Source organism: Electrona antarctica (assembly GCF_951216825.1).
Source record: "Electrona antarctica genome assembly, contig: scaffold_193, whole genome shotgun sequence".
Lineage (NCBI taxonomy): Eukaryota > Metazoa > Chordata > Actinopteri > Myctophiformes > Myctophidae > Electrona > Electrona antarctica.
The window spans coordinates 238899-245903 of NW_027637563.1; the positions used below are offsets into that span (position 1 = coordinate 238899).

Below are 7005 nucleotides of genomic sequence, written 5' to 3' on the forward strand. Positions count from 1 at the left end.
TCTAACCAGCGATCCCACACAGGGGTAAGGGGTCGACACTATGCCAGTCTAACCAGCGATCCCACACAGGGGTAAGGGGTCGACACTATGCCAGTCTAACCAGTGATCCCACACAGGGGTAAGGAAGCAGTCGACACTATGCCAGTCTAACCAGCGATCCCACACAGGGGTAAGGGGTTGACACTATGCCAGTCTAACCAGCGATCCCACACAGGGGTAAGGGGTCGACACTATGCCAGTCTAACCAGCAATCCCACACAGGGGTAAGGGGTCGACACTATGCCAGTCTAACCAGTGATCCCACACAGGGGTAAGGAAGGGGTCGACACTATGCCAGTCTAACCAGCGATCCCACACAGGGGTAAGGGGTCGACACTATGCCAGTCTAACCAGCGATCCCACACAGGGGTAAGGGGTCGACACTATGCCAGTCTAACCAGCGATCCCACACAGGGGTAACACAGAAATTATGGTATCGGGATCAAAACGGGAACGAGAAAAGTGTATCGGGACATCCATAATAAAAAATAAATAAAAAATAAATCAAGACCCACGTCTTTCCAACAGGAGTTCGGGACCAGGAACATCCAAAATAAAAACACACACCATGACGTTGTTGTACTAAAATAAAAACACACACCATGACGTTGTTGTACTAAAATAAAAACACACACCATGACGTTGTACTAAAATAAAAACACACCATGACGTTGTTGTACTAAAATAAAAACACACACCATGACGTGTTGTACTAAAATAAAAACACACATCATGACGTTGTTGTACTAAAATAAAAACACACACCATGACGTTGTTGTACTAAAATAAGTTTATTTTTACTTAAAAATCGATACATTGGACAGAAGACTGAACTTTTTTTTTTTCCTTTCCTTTTTCTGGGTAAAACTCATAATAATAATAATAATAAGGCACCAACCAGAGGCTGTACAAATAAAGACACATTGAAGATTCCACTTATCTTTTATACACATTACAGAAGCGTTTTCTACAGCTGCGTTCAGTACTGTCATTGTGGAGAGACACTGTGTTCATATTGTCCCAGAGTGGAGAGACACTGTGTTCATATTGTCCCAGAGTGGAGAGACACTGTGTTCATATTGTCCCAGAGTGGAGAGACACTGTGTTCATATTGTCCCAGAGTGGAGAGACACTGTGTTCATATTGTCCCAGAGTGGAGAGACACTGTGTTCATATTGTCCCAGAGTGGAGAGACTGGAATCATGTCTCTTGTATTGTCATTACTCCATGATACAGAGTTCACAGACTTAAAGGGTAAGACCACTTTTGTAGAGGTTTGGGTTGTGTAGTTACCTTGCCATGATGTAACTCCAAATGTGGACAAGAAATCAAAAATAATTTCTCCAGTGATTAGAAATTGATAATTCAAAATATGCTCCTCATTGACTTACATTGTACGCTGAAACAGCTCTCAAAGTCACTCTTTTAGTATGTAAACAAACACAAACAAAGTTGTTTCAGACAATATAGAGCAACACCAAAACTCATGTGGTTTTATTTCTTCATAAAAATGGTAACTTCCTGTTGATTTTACTATATGAAGATCTGGATCCGGATCCATGGATCCAGTCCGGGTTTTCTTCTGAATAAAAATGGACAAATCAACAGGAAGTTAACATTTTTATGAAGAAATAAAACCACATGAGTTTTGGTGTTGCTCTATATTGTCTGAAACAACTTTGTTTGTGTTTGTTTACGTACTAAAAGAGTGACTTTGAGAGCTGTTTCAGCGTACAATGTAAGTCAATGAGGAGCATATTTTGAATTATCAATTTCTAATCACTGGAGAAATTATTTTTGATTTCTTGTCCACATTTGGAGTTACATCATGGCAAGGTAACTACACAACCCAAACCTCTACAAAAGTGGTCTTACCCTTTAAAGTAATAACCTTAACTAGTGATGCACCGAATATTCGGCCGCAGAAAATATTTGGCAGAAAATTGCGGCCTATTCGGTTTCGGCCCGAATAGGCAGAAAATATATCACCGAATAGTGTATGCAATTATTGCATTCAAAAGAGCCGAATAAATGTTTTATGGACCCATAATAGAGATTATTATAAATTAGGTTTTTGCCATAACCATTTATTTTGCCATAAATCAGGTAGCTTTAAGGTACGGCCATAACAGCAATGGTAGGAAAAAAGAAATATAATATTAATCATATTCGGATATTCGGTGCATCCCTATAACCATAACCCTAATAACCTTCACTCTGTTGAAATAATACAGATTATTATGGGCCAGATCTGACAAGCTATGATATGATTTACAGAAATTCTGGCCTCGATCGGACTCTCTGTGATTCATCCAGGGATGTCCGTTCTTAGTGGGCAGAATATATGTTGGTTGAAATCAGGCGATATTCTGGGCCAGATGCGACTAGTCTTGGTTTGACCGGATCTGGCCCCAATCCAGACATCACCAACGGGTCCAGTCCCGACCGTGCTGGCTGGGAAGCTTAAGAGATACATTTATTTTCATTTTTTAGTTTTTCATGTTTTCTTGCAAACACAGTGAGTCTCCATTGAACTGATGTTCTTTGACACAAATCTAGAAACAAGTCTGTCAATATTAAACACATTCAGATTATTGTTCATAACATGTCGTTTTCACTCGTATAGAGTTTAAACCAGTTTAGAGCTGAATGTGGTTCAACTAGAGTTTAAACCAGTTTAGAGCTGAATGTGGTTCAACTAGTTTAAACCAGTTTAGAGCTGAATGTGGTTCAACTAGTTTAAACCAGTTTAGAGCTGAATGTGGTTCAACTAGAGTTTAAACCAGTTTAGAGCTGAATGTGGTTCAACTAGTTTAAACCAGTTTAGAGCTGAATGTGGTTCAACTAGAGTTTAAACCAGTTTAGAGCTGAATGTGGTTCAACTAGAGTTTAAACCAGTTTAGAGCTGAATGTGGTTCAACTAGTTTAAACCAGTTTAGAGCTGAATGTGGTTTAACTAGAGTTTAAACCAGTTTAGAGCTGAATGTGGTTCAACTAGAGTTTAAACCAGTTTAGAGCTGAATGTGGTTCAACTAGTTTAAACCAGTTTAGAGCTGAATGTGGTTCAACTAGAGTTTAAACAGGGCTGCGACCATTTTTGAACATCTTTTCAAAAATCCATGTGGGCCCCCACAACAAAGTTGGAGAAACGCAGATTTAAAATCAGTTGGATTGAAACTCAGCTGTAGATGTAGCCATGGTAACCACATGAAGCGTAACCACATGAAGCGTAACCACGGCGACCACTGTGTCCCGTAGCCCAGAGGGGTGTGTATCAAGGGGCCAGTGAGGCTATTCAACGTTGAAGCTCTGGGCCCTAGTGGTAGGAGGAGGGACTACAGGCGGACCCGTGTATTCATGACCGGGAAACCCCGTGCAGCTGGGCTTTAACATTGAGCGCTCGGTTGCACTTCCGCATTTGACCACCAAAATTTGGTGGTCAAATGCGGAAGTAGACGTTCTGAGACGGTACTTCCGGCAGTCTTCCGGGTGCTTCAAAACGCCACTGAGCAACTTCCACTGACATGAATAGCTGGGGGGGCGGAGCTTCGCGCCAGTTCAGTCTCTATCCTTTTATATACTCTATGGTGTGTATTTCCCATAGCCCAGAGGGGTGTGTTTGTCCCATAGCCCAGAGGGGTGTTTGGCGCTGATTGGATGGATTTGTACGTCGTTTAAACGAGCTCTTCTCTCGACATGCCAAATCTCTACGAGCAGCGAGAGACAGACAGACAGACAGACAGACAGGACGGGAGACAGGTTGGATTCCAACATGAGTGACGACATCATCTCTGGACGACATGCAGTGTTTTCAAACCGCAAAAAATAAAATAAAATAAAAATAACAGATTTACCATGTTGTCTAGTATTGTTGGCGATGTGTGTGTCCATGTTGTCTAGTATTGTTGGTGATGTGTGTGTCCATGTTGTCTAGTATTGTTGGCGATGTGTGTGTCCATGTTGTCTAGTATTGTTGGCGATGTGTGTGTCCATGTTGTCTAGTATTGTTGGCGATGTGTGTGTCCATGTTGTCTAGTATTGTTGGTGATGTGTGCGTCCGTGTTGTCTAGTATTGTTGGCGATGTGTGTGTCCATGTTGTCTAGTATTGTTGGTGATGTGTGTGTCCATGTTGTCTAGTATTGTTGGTGATGTGTGCGTCCATGTTGTCTAGTATTGTTGGTGATGTGTGTGTCCATGTTGTCTAGTATTGTTGGTGATGTGTGTGTCCATGTTGTCTAGTATTGTTGGTGATGTGTGTGTCCATGTTGTCTAGTATTGTTGGTGATGTGTGCGTCCATGTTGTCTAGTATTGTTGGTGATGTGTGTGTCCATGTTGTCTAGTATTGTTGGTGATGTGTGTGTCCATGTTGTCTAGTATTGTTGGCGATGTGTGTGTCCATGTTGTCTAGTATTGTTGGCGATGTGTGCGTCCATGTTGTCTAGTATTGTTGGTGATGTGTGCGTCCATGTTGTCTAGTATTGTTGGCGATGTGTGTGTCCATGTTGTCTAGTATTGTTGGTGATGTGTGCGTCCATGTTGTCTAGTATTGTTGGCGATGTGTGTGTCCATGTTGTCTAGTATTGTTGGCGATGTGTGTGTCCATGTTGTCTAGTATTGTTGGCGATGTGTGCGTCCGTGTTGTCTAGTATTGTTGGCGATGTGTGTGTCCATGTTGTCTAGTATTGTTGGCGATGTGTGCGTCCGTGTTGTCTAGTATTGTTGGCGATGTGTGTGTCCATGTTGTCTAGTATTGTTGGCGATGTGTGTGTCCATGTTGGCACAAAACCTTGTTTTCTTCTTTCAAAATCGTGACCAAATACACAACAATTAATGTAATGTTATGGTGTAATGGATAAGGTGGAAACCTTATCTGTTACTTTTCACTTTCATTTAAGATAAATGTCAAAAATGTTATAGCAAAAAAAAATAGCCGATCTACGTGGATCGGCCATTTGTGCTACTTGTGTGTGACATGGTAGCATGATGTAGGGCTTTTAGATACAAAAACACAAATGAAAAATAAAATAAAAAACATGAAAAAGTTTGAAATGACGGCATTACGAACATCCCTGACATGAAAACCTTTTGAGAAACACTCGCTCTGTTTGCAGGAAGCACCGTTCACACCACAGCGAATATACAAACCCCATGGAAGAGATCTACAGACCCCATGGAAGAGATCTACAGACCCCATGGAAGAGATCTACAGACCCCATGGAAGATAGCTAGCTCTGGTCCATAGTGTTAGAAGGCCTTCTCCTTAACACTATGTTACTATAGATCTGGTCCATAGTGTTAACACTATGTTACTATAGCTCTGGTCCATAGTGTTAACACTATGTTACTATAGATCTGGTCCATAGTGTTAACACTATGTTACTATAGATCTGGTCCATAGTGTTAACACTATGTTACTATAGATCTGGTCCATAGTGTTAACACTATGTTACTATAGATCTGGTCCATAGTGTTAACACTATGTTACTATAGATCTGGTCCATAGTGTTAACACTATGTTACTATAGAGCGTCACAGTCCCGCCCCTTACCATGGACCAGGAAATGATTCTCCGTTCATTTTCCTCAGACATTTCAGAAAGTATTTATTTAAAGACGGTTACGCCGCGGACAAAGCCAACTCGAGTCGTGACAAATCATGACAACAAACACAATGTTTGGGGCCGAAAAAATAATTAGAAAGAAGAAAAAAATGGCAGGTTACAACACTTTTTGTTGTTTTTCTTCTTTGTAATTATTTGTTTGGTCCAAAATATTGTTTGTGTTGTCATGAGTTGTCACGACTCGAGTTGGCTTTGTCCGCGGCGTAACCGTCTTTAAATAAATACTTTAAGAAATGTCTATGGGAAAAATGCATTGGGTTTCATTTCCTGGTCCATGGTAGGGGGCGGGACTGGTCCATGGTAGGGGGCGGGACTGGTCCATGGTAGGGGGCGGGACTGGTCCATGGTAGGGGGCGGGACTGCGACGCTCTATAGATCTGGTCCATAGTGTTAACACTAAGGACCAGATCTATAGTAACATAGTGTTAACACTATAGACCAGATCTATAGTAACATATTGTTAACACTATAGACCAGATCTATAGTAACATAGTGTTAACACTATGGACCAGAGCTATAGTAACATAGTGTTAACACTATGGACCAGAGCTATAGTAACATAGTGTTACCCAAATGGACCAGATCTATAGTAACATAGTGTTAACACTATGGACCAGAGCTATAGTAACATAGTGTTAACACTATGGACCAGATCTATAGTAACATAGTGTTACCCAAATGGACCAGATCTATAGTAACATAGTGTTATCACTATGGACCAGAGCTATAGTAACATAGTGTTAACACTATGGACCAGAGCTATAGTAACATAGTGTTAACACTATGGACCAGAGCTATAGTAACATAGTGTTAACACTATGGACCAGAGCTATAGTAACATAGTGTTAACACTATGGACCAGAGCTATAGTAACAGTGTTAACACTATGGACCAGAGCTATAGTAACATAGTGTTAACACTATGGACCAGAGCTATAGTAACAGTGTTAACACTATGGACCAGATCTATAGTAACATAGTGTTAACACTATGGACCAGAGCTATAGTAACAGTGTTAACACTATGGACCAGAGCTATAGTAACATAGTGTTAACACTATGGACCAGATCTATAGTAACATAGTGTTAACACTATAGACCAGATCTATAGTAACATATTGTTAACACTATGGACCAGATCTATAGTAACATAGTGTTAACACTATGGACCAGATCTATAGTAACATAGTGTTAACACTATGGACCAGAGCTATAGTAACATAGTGTTAACACTATGGACCAGAGCTATAGTAACATAGTGTTAACACTATGGACCAGAGCTATAGTAACATAGTGTTAACACTATGGACCAGATCTATAGTAACATAGTGTTAACACTATGGACC

At 40.7% G+C, this 7005-nt stretch overlaps 1 long non-coding RNA gene across 1 annotated transcript; it reads right to left on the bottom strand.

Annotated features, from left to right (window-relative positions):
* Window positions 1-806: 806 nt before the first annotated feature.
* Window positions 807-5487, bottom strand: LOC306918829. The gene is made up of 2 exons (XR_013789413.1): window positions 1937-5487; window positions 807-1302 (listed from the first exon to the last, which is right to left on the bottom strand). It is a non-coding gene; the product is annotated as an uncharacterized lncRNA (long non-coding RNA).
* Window positions 5488-7005: the final 1518 nt, after the last annotated feature.